The sequence below is a fragment of the Bos indicus genome, chromosome 23, assembly GCF_029378745.1.
Source record: "Bos indicus isolate NIAB-ARS_2022 breed Sahiwal x Tharparkar chromosome 23, NIAB-ARS_B.indTharparkar_mat_pri_1.0, whole genome shotgun sequence".
Lineage (NCBI taxonomy): Eukaryota > Metazoa > Chordata > Mammalia > Artiodactyla > Bovidae > Bos > Bos indicus.
Genome location: NC_091782.1, coordinates 46764825 through 46779250, shown reverse-complemented (window position 1 = coordinate 46779250; position 14426 = coordinate 46764825). Strand labels below are relative to the sequence as shown.

General features: G+C 45.1%; 1 protein-coding gene across 2 annotated transcripts in view; it reads left to right on the top strand.

Moving 5' to 3' along the window:
* Positions 1–14426, top strand: part of TMEM170B (transmembrane protein 170B) — a 211123-nt gene that overhangs the window by 94552 nt on the left and 102145 nt on the right. The window lies entirely within an intron of this gene.

Genomic DNA, 14426 nt, shown 5'->3' with positions numbered 1-14426 from the left:
TTTAATTTTTGCAGAACTTCCCCGGGGTCTAGTGGTTAAGAATCTGCTTGCCAGTGCACGGGACGTGAGCTGGATCCCTGGTCCGTAGTCAGAGTGGTGTTAGTCGCTCAGTCGTGTCTGACTCTTTGCGACCCCATGGCCTGCAGCCCACCAGGTTCCTCTGTCCATGGGATTCTCCAGGCAAGAATTCTGGAGTGGATTGCCACTTCCCTGGTCCAGAAAGATCTCAAATGCCGTGGGGGCAACTAAGCCCATATGCCACAACTACTGAGCCCAAGAGCTTCAAGCCCATGCGCCATGACAAGAGAAGCCCCTGTTCGTCACAAATGAAAAAGTCCAGGGCAGCGACAGAGACCTAGCGCAGCCAAAGATAGATAAATAATTTTTTAAAGTTTTCTTAAAAAATATTTTTTGCACGTGCATATGTGCACCTTTATTGAAGAGATTATTACTACATTCTCAAAGTAGTCCTTGCACCACAAAAGTAAGACCTTTAAGTTTTTCAATGTGTCACTGGAGTGGTATGGAAAAAAAAAACCTCACCGAACACAACCCTTTCCGAAAGAGATTAGGGGTCCATAAGTGAGGTGGGGAGTCCAGGCTGGGAGTGGTTGTCCCTCTGCTTCCAACATTGCTTAAATGACCCTTCCCTGGGCAGCAGGCAGTGTGGCTAGGAAGACATCCATCTTCATTGCTTACTCAGAAGACCCTCCAAAAGCACACAGGTACGGATCCTAGAGCGTTTGTTCATATGTAACAGAGGTTCAATCTACAAAATGTTAATTTATGGGCTTGTTATGATGCCTATAAGTTTCTTTGAAATGATGCTGGTGGTCTAGTCACAAAGTCATGACCAACTCTCTGTGACCTCGTGGACTGTAGCCCGCCAGGCTCCTCTGTCCATGGGATTTTCCAGGCACGAATACTGGAGTGGGTTGCCATTTCCTCCTCCAAGGGATCTGCCAGACCCATAGATTGAATTCCAATCTCCCGTATTTGGCGGGCGGATTCTTCACTGCTGAGTCACCAGGGAAGCCCCTCTTTCGAAATACTTGAGTATAATGAGAGTGACGCTCTGCGTGTGTTACTTTAGGTCAATCTCAGGTTAAGAAGGCCTAGTTTGGACGGAGGAGCCTGGTAGGCTGCAGTCATGGGGTTGCGAAGAATCAGACACCACTGAGTGACTTCACTTTCACTTTTCACTTTCATGCATTGGAGAAGGAAATGGCAACCCACTCCAGTGTTCTTGCCTGGAGAATCCCAGGGAGGTCAGAGCCTGGTGGGCTGCTGTCTATGGAGTTGCACAGAGTCGGACACAACTAAAGCGACTTAGCAGCAGCAGCAGTTAGGAGGTGGCCAGCCAGGGTTATATCAGAAAGGTCATTCACATCTTTTATAAGGTCTCCTCGTTCAGTTACATTGCTTTGCTAATTCATATAATTATCAGCAATGGATTTTTATTGATGAAACTAGAGTCTTGTTAATTACTTCTCACTGTGAATTTAAAGGGATTCAAGATGCATAAACTAGAGCTCAGAGGTGCTCCTTCTCTGAATGAGCAGGACCTAAGATTCAGCTCAACGATGGACCCATTTCACATCTTAGCTTGATCCCTATTTGGTCCTACATCCCGTCATTGGTTTAAGGGATGAAATGTTGTCAATTACAATGTTTTGACTCTTACTTAGGAATTTTGTCATATCTGCGGTGAGCAAACATGTTACAGGACATGTTTGGCACACCTAAAGAACAGGCAGCTGGGGCTTGGTCAAGTTTAGAAATCCAGTTGATGAATTGTTCTAAGCCTGTTTTGTTAATGAATGTTTATCAGATAGGTGTCCGTGTGTGAAAATTTGGCCTGAGACTTGCTCTCATTATGGCTTGCTAATGAGGTTGCAGAGGAAAGTTAACTATTTTCCATTCGAATGTTTTTGAAAGCTACTAAGATTTACCAAACCAAACCAAAACCAAACCAAACTGCAAAAGTTGTCCATGACCAAGGTGAATTAAGTTACTTTCAATGATTTCGTCAGGCTTCACTTGTGGCTCAGCTGGTAAGGAATCCGCCTTCAGTGTGAAAGATCTGGGTTTGATCCCTGGGTTGGGAAGATCCCCTGGAGAAGGGAAAGGCTACCCACTCCAGTATTGTGGCCTGGAGAATTCCATGGACTGGATTTATTCCAGGAATAGATTCTATTTATTGGAAGGTTGCAAATTGTAGATAAAATGTAGAATTTACTTACATGGATTTAGAACATTTTTATTACTCCAAAATAGTGTGAGGCAAAAAGGCTACTGTTGAAGAGGATTCAGTGAGATGAGGGAAAAAGGGGAAAAGGTAAGCACAGGAAGATAGCATAGCAGAGGTCTTCAGAATCTAGGCCAAGATCTGCTCTAGAGCACACTGGGGAAGGGATGGAATGAATGGAAACAAGAGCAGAAGCTCCACCTCTCTCCCTGCCCCCGGCACAATAGCTAGAAGACAATGAAGACTTTGGTGTTTCTAGAAATTCTTAAAGGTGCCTGGAGAAAGGTTCTAACTGGATAATGAGTAGAGCAGGACCATAATATCTTTGAAAGCTTTCTACTTCTGTTTTTGGAACTCTGTAAACTGGAGCACTTTACTTGTCTCACGACATCAGCTTGGGCCACATCTCTGTAGGGATTCCCTAGGTTCTATGTTTAGCAAAACCAATTAAATGTTTTCGTGTGTGCTCAGTCGCTCAGTGTCTGACTCTTTGTGACCCTACGGACCGTAGCCCACCAGGCTTCCCTGCCTGTGGGATTGTCCAGGTAAGAATACTGGAGCGGGTTGCCGTGCCCTCCTCCAGGGGGTCTTCCTGACGCTGGGATCTCTGGTTCTCACTCCTAGCACCACCTGGGTGGCCCCTGCTTAGCCCTGGGCAACTACTAGTCTACTGTCTGTCTCTGTTTTGTCAATTCTGTTGTCTCTGTCAGCTCTGGGCATCTCATAAAGTGAAATCATAATGTATGTGCTGTTTGCACCTGGCTTCTTTTGTTTAGTATGTTTTCAAGATTCACCTATGTTGTAGCATACACCGGTGCTTCGTTTGTTTTACTGCTGGATACTTTTCTGTTGTATAGCTATATCTCATTTTATTTATCCATCCAACGGTTGTTGGACATTGGGTTGTTTTCCACTTTTGGGCTATTATGAATAACGATGCTATGGGAAGATCCTTGGAGGAGGAAATGGCAACCCTCTCCAGTATTCTTGATGGAGAATCCCATGGACAGAGGAGCCTGGCGGGCTACAGGCCATGGGGTCACAAAGAGTCAGACATGACTGAGCACAGCACAGAACAGCACAGCACACATGAATATACAAGTTTTTGTGTGGCTATTTTTTCATTCCTCTTGGAAGGATACCTGCGAGTGAGTGGAACTGCTGAATCATATGGTAACTGCATGTTTAACTGAATATGGAACTGTAAGATTTTCTTCCAAAGTCTCACCGTTTTACATCCCCATTAGCAATGTCTGAAGCTTCTGAGTTCTCCACATTCTCACCAATGACGATTATCTGTCACCTTTATTAGAAGTGTCTTAGCAAATGCGCTTCCTGGTGGCTCAGCAGTAAAGAAAATCTGCCTACGATGCAGGAGACTTGAGGGAGAGCAAGTTTGATCCCTGGGTTGGGAAAATCCTCTGCAGGAGGAAATGGCAACTCGCTTCAGTTTTATTGGGCTTCCCTAGTAGCTCAGATGGTGAAAAATCTGTCTGCAATGCAAGAGACCCAGGTTCGATCTCGGAGTTGGGAAGATCCCCTAGAGAAGGGAATTCCAGTACTCTTGCATAGAATATTCCATGGACAGGGGAGCCTGGCGGACTACAGTCCATGGGAACATGAAAAGTCAGACGTGACTGAGCAACAAACACACACTTTTGAGCAGATCTGCAGTGGTTTTGATTTGTGTTTCTCTGATAACTAGCAATATTAAGCATCTTTTATGTGTGCGGTGGCCATGTGTGTATCTTCTTTGGAGAAATGTCTATTCAAATTCTTTCCCACTTTTAACTATGTGATTTGTCTCGAGTCATAACAGTTCTTCAAATATTCTAGATCCAAATTCCTTATCAGATATATGATGTACAACATTTTTCTCCCATTCTGTGGGTTGTCTTTTCACTCTCTTGATGGTGTCTTTAAGGAACATTAAGTTTTAAAATGTTATAACTTCATAGGCTTTTAAATGCGAGTTACATTTTCTATATCTTTGGGTCATTTCGACATATAGACCGTATTAAATGTGTGTGTGTGTGTGTTTGTTCAAGTCTGTCGGTTGTATCCAACTCTTTGCAGCCCCATAGACTGTGGCCAGGCTCCTCTGTCCCTGGGATTTCCCCGGCAAGAATACTGGAGTGTGTTGCCATTTCCACCTCCAGGAGGATCCTCTAGACCCAGGGATTGAACCCTTGGCTTTTGCATTGGCAAGTGGTTTCTTTCCCACTGAGCCACCTGCAAAGCCCAAGACCTTATTATACATGTGATACTTAAATATTTGCCAAAGAACATATAGTGTATTGATCTATATAAGGCAGGTTCAACTAGATATAAAGGACAATAATTTTTTTTTTTTTTTTTTAATTTGGCTGCATTGAGCAGCTTGTAAAATCTTAGTTCTCTGACCAGGGATCAACCAGAGCCTTGGCAGTGGAAGCAAGGAGTCCAAACCACTGGACCACCAGGGAATCCCCTAAAAGACAATAAAACTGATAAATGCTTTCATATTATAGAAAAAAACAAAAAAGTAGAGTGCAGTGCCTGAACGCATGTCGTGGAGAAGGGCCCTTGCAATCTTGTACAACTAGGAATCATTCCACTTACCTGGTATCAAAGGTCCCCTAATTACCATCATCGTGAGAAGAAATAATATCCTTAGGGAACAGAACTCACGTAGAAAAGTACACTCACAAGAGACTGTAGTTTATAATTTTCTGCATTCTCCTGCTTAGAATGCTCAGAGCCTGGTGAGCAATAACTGTTTATTAATGAAGCCAGGTACGCTTGCTCATACTCAGCCCAGTTACTTTACTGTATAAAATGGGCTTTTTGATAGACCCATGTGTATTTATGCATGGGTGAGAACTCTTATTACACTAGTGGATGAAGCCAGAGTTCCAAGTTGTTATCATTATAGCATGAATAGAATGAAGTATTTTTCTTCCCCCTTGTTATTTTTCTTGTCTTTCTCCCTCCACTTCCCCCAATCCTTCCACTTCCCGTCTAAACACAGGAATATACTAATCAGGGAAACATGCTCTGCTGTTTAGTGAAGGGGTCAAATCCATTTGGATGGAATTCCAGGCTCAACTCACTAACAATGGCAGGAAACCGGGTCCTTGAGCTGGCTGCGGGAGGAGCTGCTGAGCGATAGATTGTTGAAAGAGCCGGCCCTGGGGTATGCAACTTTGGCTTGCTTAGTGTTTGGAATGCTGTGATTGTTCCAGACACAATGAGGGATCTGTCTGTCCACACAGGAGAAGTTGTAATTACAGGAACAGAAACTATGCTACTGCTCCTAATTGCAGATGGTCTGTACACAAGGCGGCTAATTTGTTCTCTGGACTGTGTAGGGACAGGCGGGATTTTTAATTTAATGATTTGGGTGATTAGGGGAGAAGACCTTGTATCTTATGTCCACTTCATCTTCTTGCCAGTGTTGCCAGGATCCCTTCTGACTACCTGTCTTGTTGACTTTGATGACTCAGGCCAGTATGTGACCTTGTCTCTGCTGAGAAGACAGGGTGTTGAAAGTCTCTCTGTCTTTGGTGTCCTAAAACCTTGATTGGGTGTGACCATAACATCCTGTAGAGAGGTCTCCTTGTTTGTATCATTTAGGAACCATCTCCTAATTAGCAAAGAAGGCTGAAATCTAGCCTGACACCATATGCTGGAAAACAACAGATGACAGTTTGGAGCCAAACATAATCATCAAGTGGATTTTATTTTTATTGTGAACTAGAATCTTTGTCTCCTTATCTATTATTATACAATATAATAGGGACGAATTGAAAAGTAGCATAAGGGAAGTTCTGCTCCATGAGCTTCCAGTCTCACGGGAATCCAACGTCCATGAGTAAGGCAGGGGGATTGTAAGATGATAGTTATGAATATTTCGTGGCCTATAGATAAGAGTAATTTGAGAAAAAGCCAAAAACCTTCTCTCACAGATCAATGCTCAGAACTGCGACGCAGAGCAGTACTAAACCAGTCGCTGTTAAGGCAAATGGTCTGACTCTTAGACCAACAGTCACACTTCAGGAGATGGAGGGAAGGACATCTTTCCTCCACACAAGGCAGTAAGGGGAGTTGCAGACCCCCGAATAAAACCCAGGCTTTCTTCGCAAGGACTGACGTGTCAGGGAGCCCACTCTGGCAGCAGAGGGGAGAGTGGGTGGGGGGCAGCTGAAGGCAGGGAGACGGAGAGGTTCTCAGGTATTTGGGGAGAAGTGATGACAGCTACCAAGGAGAAGAGGGAAAAGTGCTGGGAGCTGCAAGGAAGAAATTATAGCAGTGATTCTTAAACGTTTGGGGGAAATGAAGCCTTTTGAGAATCTGATGTAAGCACTTTTGTATTAAGTGTCAAACTTGCTCATTTGCTCCTTTTAGCATCAATGTGACCTCAGTGGCAGGGAAGCTGGGCTGGCAGCCCCTTTGTATGGGCCTTAGTCTTTGGTTCGGATAGAAACCAGTGAATTCTCACCAGGTCATCAAGGGGGTTGGAAAGATAGAGTGAGGAGCAGCATTTATCAAAGACTGACTAGTTTTATCACGCTCTGAGGACTGCCCCCGCCCCGCTCCCCCCTCCCAAGCAGATGGGAAACCTGAGATGTTATGTATGATCTTCAATGTCCTATGCTGAAAAATGGCAGCTCTCGAGTTTGAACTTGAGGTGGCCTCGTTCAGAATGCCCATCAGCCGCCTGCTGCAGCTGCCATATTTGGTTCAAGTGTGAATTACGATGATTCCCAGCTTTTTTCTTTCCTGAAATTCTTTGATGGCCCCAGTTTGTACAGCTGAAGTAGACACTCACTACCTCATTCCTGACAGTTTTGGGAGCTGACAGCAGAACATTCAAAGAATGGCATGGAGTGGCTTTCCTCAAGGTCATTTCCTGTCTATGAACTCTACAAGGATCGCATTCCTTAAGGATGTGTAGGGGTCGAAAACAGCCCCTACTCTGTCAGGCGAGAGACGCCTGGGCCAGCTGTACTAGGCAGATGAGTGTGTGTGTGTGTGCGTGTGTGTGTCTACATCCTCTGTGACATGCTTTGCTGGTGAGCACACCCCTTCCCCGACACTTGGCTAAAAACAAACCAGGTCTGCTAGGCTGCCTGACTCATGCTTCAACTGGAGTCTATACCCGAGTCAATAATTCTCTTTTTAAAGGCAAATGTTGAGCTCAACAGCTACTGGGATTACGCTGCCTGGGGCAACACTCTGTATTAATTTGACTTACTAGAAACAGTACCTCCTTAGGTTCTCTAAGCAGGACTTTTTGCAATGTAGTCACGCTATACTGAAGAGTGTTTATGAGACTTGACGACAAAGTGTGAAAGGTGCGTGGGCCGCAGTTGATGCCTGATGACATGGACGTCAGTATTCACTTTGTCGCGTACCCTCTGCCTAACTGGGATGGGGTTTTCTTCCTTCCTCCTTTATTTTACATTAAGAGCTTTGTTTATTTATTTGAAAGAGAAAGATATTCAGTCTAAGTGATGTATATTATATATACTCCAGAGGGGCTTTTGCCACCTCTCCCACCACCTCTGCATTTTGCATCACCAAAAAAGAGGACACTGGTTAGAGCCAGGGTGATGGAGAGGGAGAAACAGCAAGCACAGAAGGTCAGGCACCCACCTTTGGCTCTTCTCTGACTTGATAAAGGCCTGTGAAAAGGTCACCTAAGCTCTTGAGACCTCTGTTTGTCTGTAAAAAGAGAAAGTGTCAGTCGCTCAGTCGTGTCCAACTCTTTGGGACCTCATGGACCGTAGCCCGCAGGGCTCCTCCATCCATGGAATTCTCTAGGCATGGATACTGGAGTGGTTGCTGTTTCCTTTACCAGGCGATCTTCCTGACTGACCCGGGGATCGAACCCCGGTCTCCTGAATTGCAGGCAGATTCTTTACCACCTGAGCCACGAGGGAAGCCAGAGACTTGAACTAAAAGATCAGTGAATTCAGGCTCCTGCTGGGCTGTTTCTGGGGGCTGTTCTCTCTCAAGGATGGACTTCAGTTCCTGTAGACATTTTTCTCTCCTGGCTGACACTTAGGATCGCGTTTCCTATGGCTGGCACACTAACTCTTTTGCCATGAACGTTCCTCTGGAGTATCAGGCAGACAGGGCATGTTTCTGCTTATCAACCTACACATTTCCAGGAAAATTATGTTTCCCCCCTATAATTCACACACATGGCTTACGCATGTGGAGATTTTAAAACACAGTCAATTTATAAAGGGATGAATTTCCCTGAAACATAATTTGCGTTAATCATTCCCTGAAACATAATTTGCATTAATTATGTCAGCTAGTTAGAACTGGTAACCTGGCATAAGTTAGTCAAGACATTAAATAACACTCTTCTTGTTTTTCTTATATTCAGGCGTGAAAGGTTAAGAAGTACATTTCCAGTTCATGAAACATCACAGGGATTCACTGGATCTATTTATGTTTTATTCGAGGGTGAGGAACATACACCTTTGCTCCAAGTGAGGACTGACCGATAGGCTGAGAATGCTTGGGCCAGGCGTTCTTATCAGAAACATTCGTAAACCTCCTCAGAACCCTAGGATGCTAGAGTTTGGAAGGGACCTTAAGAATTTCTGGGCAATTCCTTTTCTTTCTCTCGTTTGTCCTTCTTTTAGGTCAAACATGAGATGCATAAAATTTATTATGTTAAAGAAAGTTTTCCCTTAGAGGAAGCCACTTCTGCAGGAACACAAATTGCCCCAAGTGGTGGGGGTATGTCAGACGGGAATTTTTTCAGGAAGAAATGTAAATTCCTTGTATTCTTAGAAATGTACCAAATAAGCCGCATCAAGGTTTTTCATACCTAGTTTGTTTGAGAGACATTTATTAATACATTCTGTGAATGCTCAGAAGTCAGTGTGGCTTTTGCCAGCAGGTGGCGCCAAACGTTTTCACAAGAAAAATAACGTTGTGAAGGAAAACCTCCTTTGCATCCTCCCTGCTAGTAAAAAAAAAAAAAAAAAAAAAAAAGGCTTTTAAGTGAGTGCTGCGGTTCATTCACCCAAACTCAGGAAACACGTGCCTTTCTTATTTGATAGCTCTTTGGCAGTACACTGTTGTAGTTCAGGGGGAGTTATTTCCTTAAAGTTTGTTAAAAGGGAAGTATGGCAAAATAAAAGACTTGAAACAAAGGTTTATTAGAGTTCTGCCGACCACTTAAAGTCCAGTCTCTCAGCCTGCAAACCCTTCCATCAGCCCCTTCTAGGCCTGTGAGTACACAGGATCCCAAAACAAAGAGCAGTGAGATGCTTCAATTTTCCCTTTTCATCACAATCTTTTTTTTTTCCAGACTCCTAAGTCAGCTTTTATAGTCTGGCTAAAAGTTTGCTCTTGTGGTGGTGATTCTCTGGTGGAAGAACCGGGTATTCACCAAGTCACCTGTGTGAATGTATAGAGGCCTGCTGGGGAAAGTGCTCTGAAGGAAAGGAACATGATTGCATGATACCGTTGAAGCAAGGAGGCTGACCCAGATTCAGGGGCAGTCACAGTTTCTTAGGGAAGGGACCCTGCCTGGAGCTGAGTTCTGAAGGATGAGGTGGGATTAGTTAGATGAAGGGGTGGGAGGAGCTGAGAGGAATATTCAGACCAGAGAGTAGTCACTTCAAAGACTCTGGGATGGGAGGGAGAAGGGAAACTGAGATGCAGAGCTGCAGGTGAGGGAGGGACTCAGCGATGGGAAGGGAGAATGGACGCTGTTACAGGAGTGAAAACTCTTTATGATCTTTGCACTCTTTCCATTTCTATTATATTTCCCCTCCATCAAAAAAACCAAAAAGGTCAAAACACACTCCAAAATTCAGTTACTACCTGATCCCCACTAGTCCCCCTGCTTTCATAGTATTATTGAAGTCAGTGTCCAGATATTTCTGAAAAGTTTGGGCATTTTCCTTTCCCTGGTGTGTTGTGCTGTGCTTAGTCACTCAGTTGTATCCGACTCTTTGCATCCCCATGGACTGTAGCCCGCCAGGCTCCTCTATCCATGGGGATTCTCCAGGCAAGAATACTAGAGTGGGTTGCCATGCCCTCCTCCAGGGGATCTTCCCAACCCAGGTCTCCCACGTTGCAGGCAGATTCTTTACCATCTGAGCCACCAGGGAAACCCCTCCCCAGTACAGTGACATATAAACAGACACAAGTGCCTTTGGGGAAGGCAAGGAGGAAAATTTACAGAACACATTTGCAGCATTAGCAGAACTTGACTCCTTAGGCACTTTCCTTTTCCTGTCAATAGAGGATACAATTCAGTGAATTGATTGGGATTTAGAGCTCCCATACGACCCAGCAACCCCACTCCTGGGCATATATCAAGAGAGAACCATAATTCATAAAGATACATGCACCCCAATGTTCATTGCAGCACTATTTACAATACCAGGACATGGAAGCAACCCAAATGCCATTGATGGGGGAATGGATAAAGAATATGTGATACATATAGACGATGGAATACTACTCAGCCATTAAAAGAGAATGAAATAATGCCGTTATGGACCTAGAACCCAGGACCTCCTGTAAAGCCCAGGGAACTCTGCTCAATAATCTGTAATGACCTTTATGGGAAAAAGTTGAAAAAAGAGTGGATATACGTATGCACATAAAAGATTCACTTGGATGTACACCTGAAACTAACACAACATTGAAAATCAACTATACGCCAATAAAAATTTTAAAAAAGAAATGAGTCAAACTTTTAGATATGGTGGTAGCCTTGATTCAAAAGACTTGAAATTGTTTTCAGTTGTATACATCAAGCTGGCCCGGAGTCTCCACGACCAATCTAGCATACCCTAAAATCTCACCAGGTCCGTCTATTCTCATGAGCCCTAATGCCTGTTGAAGTAACCACATTCATTTGTCTCTGACTGTTCTAGGGTAACTACTTGCCCTTTGACACCTTGGGACCTTTCGCTGTAGTCAGGGGGTCCTGTTTCTACCACTATCCCAAACCCTCACAAAATAGCCACTGCACTGCTTCTCGAAGATGCTGGCATTTCCTTTGCCAGCGTCTGTCTCAGGCCTTGATGATGAGATCATCCATAGGCCTACATCTACAGCCACATTCCTCTCTCTTGACATCTTTGAATTCTTTTCTGTAATTGAACCTCACCATTTCCGGCATCTCAGCTTTCCCTAGGCTACAGTCCTAATTGATCTCAAGTCTTCTTCAGCCAGCAAAGCCAGCTAATGGAACCACTCTCAGTTGCTCGAGCTAGCATCACTGCATCCAGAGTCACCGCTTGGTGCATCCAAATTTACCTTGATCAAAATGATGCTCCTTCCTCCATGACCAGTAAGCCCTTAACGATCCTTTCCTCACACATATTCAGGCCTTTGCAATATAACTGAGTACAGTCCTGCTAATCTTCTGGTGGGGAAATCTCTTACTGGATTTGACCTTATAAATATCCCTCCTCTCCTGGAATGTGCTGCACTCTGACTTCAGGTATAGGGCTCAGGATATCAAGAAACAGTATGGGGTGGGGACAAGTCTCAGGATATGAAGAATCTGTGTATGGGGTGGGGACAGAGCATGTTGAGAGTCTGGTCCCCTCTCCCAAGATTACTAATGGCCTCTGGGAGAAGACAGCAGTGTTCTCAGACCGGACACGAGGCACGTCATCAGACAAGGAAGAAGAGGCTGGCAAAGGAGGCAAGAAGGGCCAAGAGCGAACTGGGGGCTGGGAAAACGGGAGGCCTCTGAGTCCTCCCACACATCCCCATTCCAGTTGTCTCCCAGTCAGGGTCCTTTGTTGTTCAGTCGCTCAGTCGTATCCAACTCTGCAGCCCCAGGGACCGCGGTATGTCGGGCTTCCTTGTCCTTCACCATCTCCCAGAGTTTTCTCCATTTCATGTCCGTGGAGTCCGTGAAACTGTCCAACCATCTCATCTTCTGTTGCCCCCTTCTCCTCCTCGTGCACATATGCATTTTGGAAACTGGGACTTAGAATTTCTAAGTCAATTACATGCTCCCCCACCCCACCCCGCAGCCCTGGTGTGGAAAGAGCACGCTATATTCAGGGGATCACAGCACTGCCAATGGCCAGCGGTGGGATCACAGGCAGTCTTTTGCTTCTCTCACCTGTAAAAGGAGGGTGTTGTCATAAAGGATTTTAGGGTCTTTTTGATCTCTACTTTTCATATATTGAGGGAGTTAGGAAGAGGGGATGGAGGAAAAAAGAAGAAAGGGAAGAACAAAACAGGCTTGTGGCTTTTTCACGGCCCTTTAGGTCTTCTAACAATATGAGGAAGACTTTGTTTTCATGGCAAAGTGAGGAAATGGAAGTTCAGAGAGGTTAAGTCACCTGCTCAAGTTTACTCAGAAACTAAGCAGCACTGGAACAAGAGTCGTCTGGTTTTGAAAGTCCTATACTTTCCGCCAAACCGCCCTGTCCCCTGCTCTGAGGGAAACACGAGAGTCAGCAGCTGCTTGCTTGAGGCGTTTTTCCTTCCCCCAGTTTTGGGTGCTCTCTCTTAAATGCCTTGGGTCCCCACGCTCCTCAGACTCTGTGCTACCCCGTCCTGGCACACGAGTCCTCACCCGTGCGCTACGTTAACCCTCTTGCCTTCTCTCTTTTCAGCTTCCCTCTCTCTCACTGAAATGCAGTCAGGAGACTGTGAAATGCCCCGAATGAACTATACCAGGCTCCCAGGACTGAGTGCCGCTGATAGCTTGCTAATCTGGTTAATATGTTAATGGCAGAAGGATAAAGCAGAGGCAGGGCTTTCTGCCTTGAATTAGATGTCCATTTCAGTCCAGTATCTCTAAAGCATACATCCATATGAACTGTGAGTTTAGGGCTGAACACCACTAATTCACAGCTGATCTTGGTTTTAGTGTATCAGCAAGAGCCCGGGACCATGAATTGGGAGAGCAGAGTCCTAGCTCCGACTCCGGGGGGACGTAGCGGAGTGGGGTGCAGAGCGATGAGAGACAAAGGAGAGGTTCTGAGTACCTGCACTCCCACGGGCAGCCATCAGGTCTACCTCAGCCTAGGCGCTTTCCCCGGGTTTATGTGTGTGCTGCCCTGATCAGAGATCAGAATGCAGATTGAATTAAAGTTTGGGAAATTAGGTTAGAAACAGATGACCAGTGGCAATTTCTGAACAGATGTGACTGCTTTTTCTCATCTCAAAGAGCGTAAGGACTACATTTCCCCCATGGTAACACCAAGGCACAGGGATCTGGTGGGGAAAGAGGTCTACTGGGAATCAGAGCACCTTGCTTTGGGCCTGGTCTTCAGTTAATTAAGTAAATCCTCTACGCTTCCGTCCCCTTCCTTCCCCCCTTTTAAATCAACTTGACTGAAGTATAATTTACAATACAATAAAGGTCCCTATTTTCAGTGTACAGTCCACATTGTTGGCTGTTAAGTTGCTAAGTCGTGTCTGACTCACCTGGTGTGCTGTGCTATGCTCGCTCAGTCGTGTCTGACTCTTTTGTGACCCAGTGGACTGTAGCCCACCAGCCTCCCCGATCCATGGGGTTTCCCAGGCACGAATACTGGAGTGGGTTGCCATTTCCTCCTCCAGGGGACCTTCCCAACCCAGGGATCGAACCCACGTCTCCTGCATTGGCAGGCAGAGTCTTTACCACTGCGCCGCCTGGGAAGCCCATGAGGCTTGATAAATGGATATGTTTGTCATAATCAAGATATATGACTTCTCCATCAGCCTCAACTTCTTTATTAGATATAAAGCTATAAAGATGATTTAATTCTGGAGTTTTGATAATTTTTGTTTTTCAAGAAATTTGTCTATGTCACCTCTGCCATTAAATTTATTGGCATAAAATCATTCATAATATTTTCCTATTATGCTGCTGCTGCTAAGTCGCTTCAGTCATGCCCGACTCTATTCGACCCCATAGGTGGCAGCCCACCAGGCTCCTTTGTCCCTGGGATTCTCCAGGCAGGAATACTGGAGTGGATTGCCAGTTCCTTCTCCAATGCATGCATGCTAAGTCGCTTCAGTCGTGTCCAACTCTGTGTGACCCCATGGATAGCAGCCCATTAGGCCCCTCTGTCCACAGGATTCTCCAGGCAAGAACACTGGAGTGGGTTGCCAGTTCCTTCCCTACGTATTATGCTAGCAATGTCCATATTATTATGGATACTTAATATTCAGCAAAAATTCAAGGGTAGCCCTGTTCAAA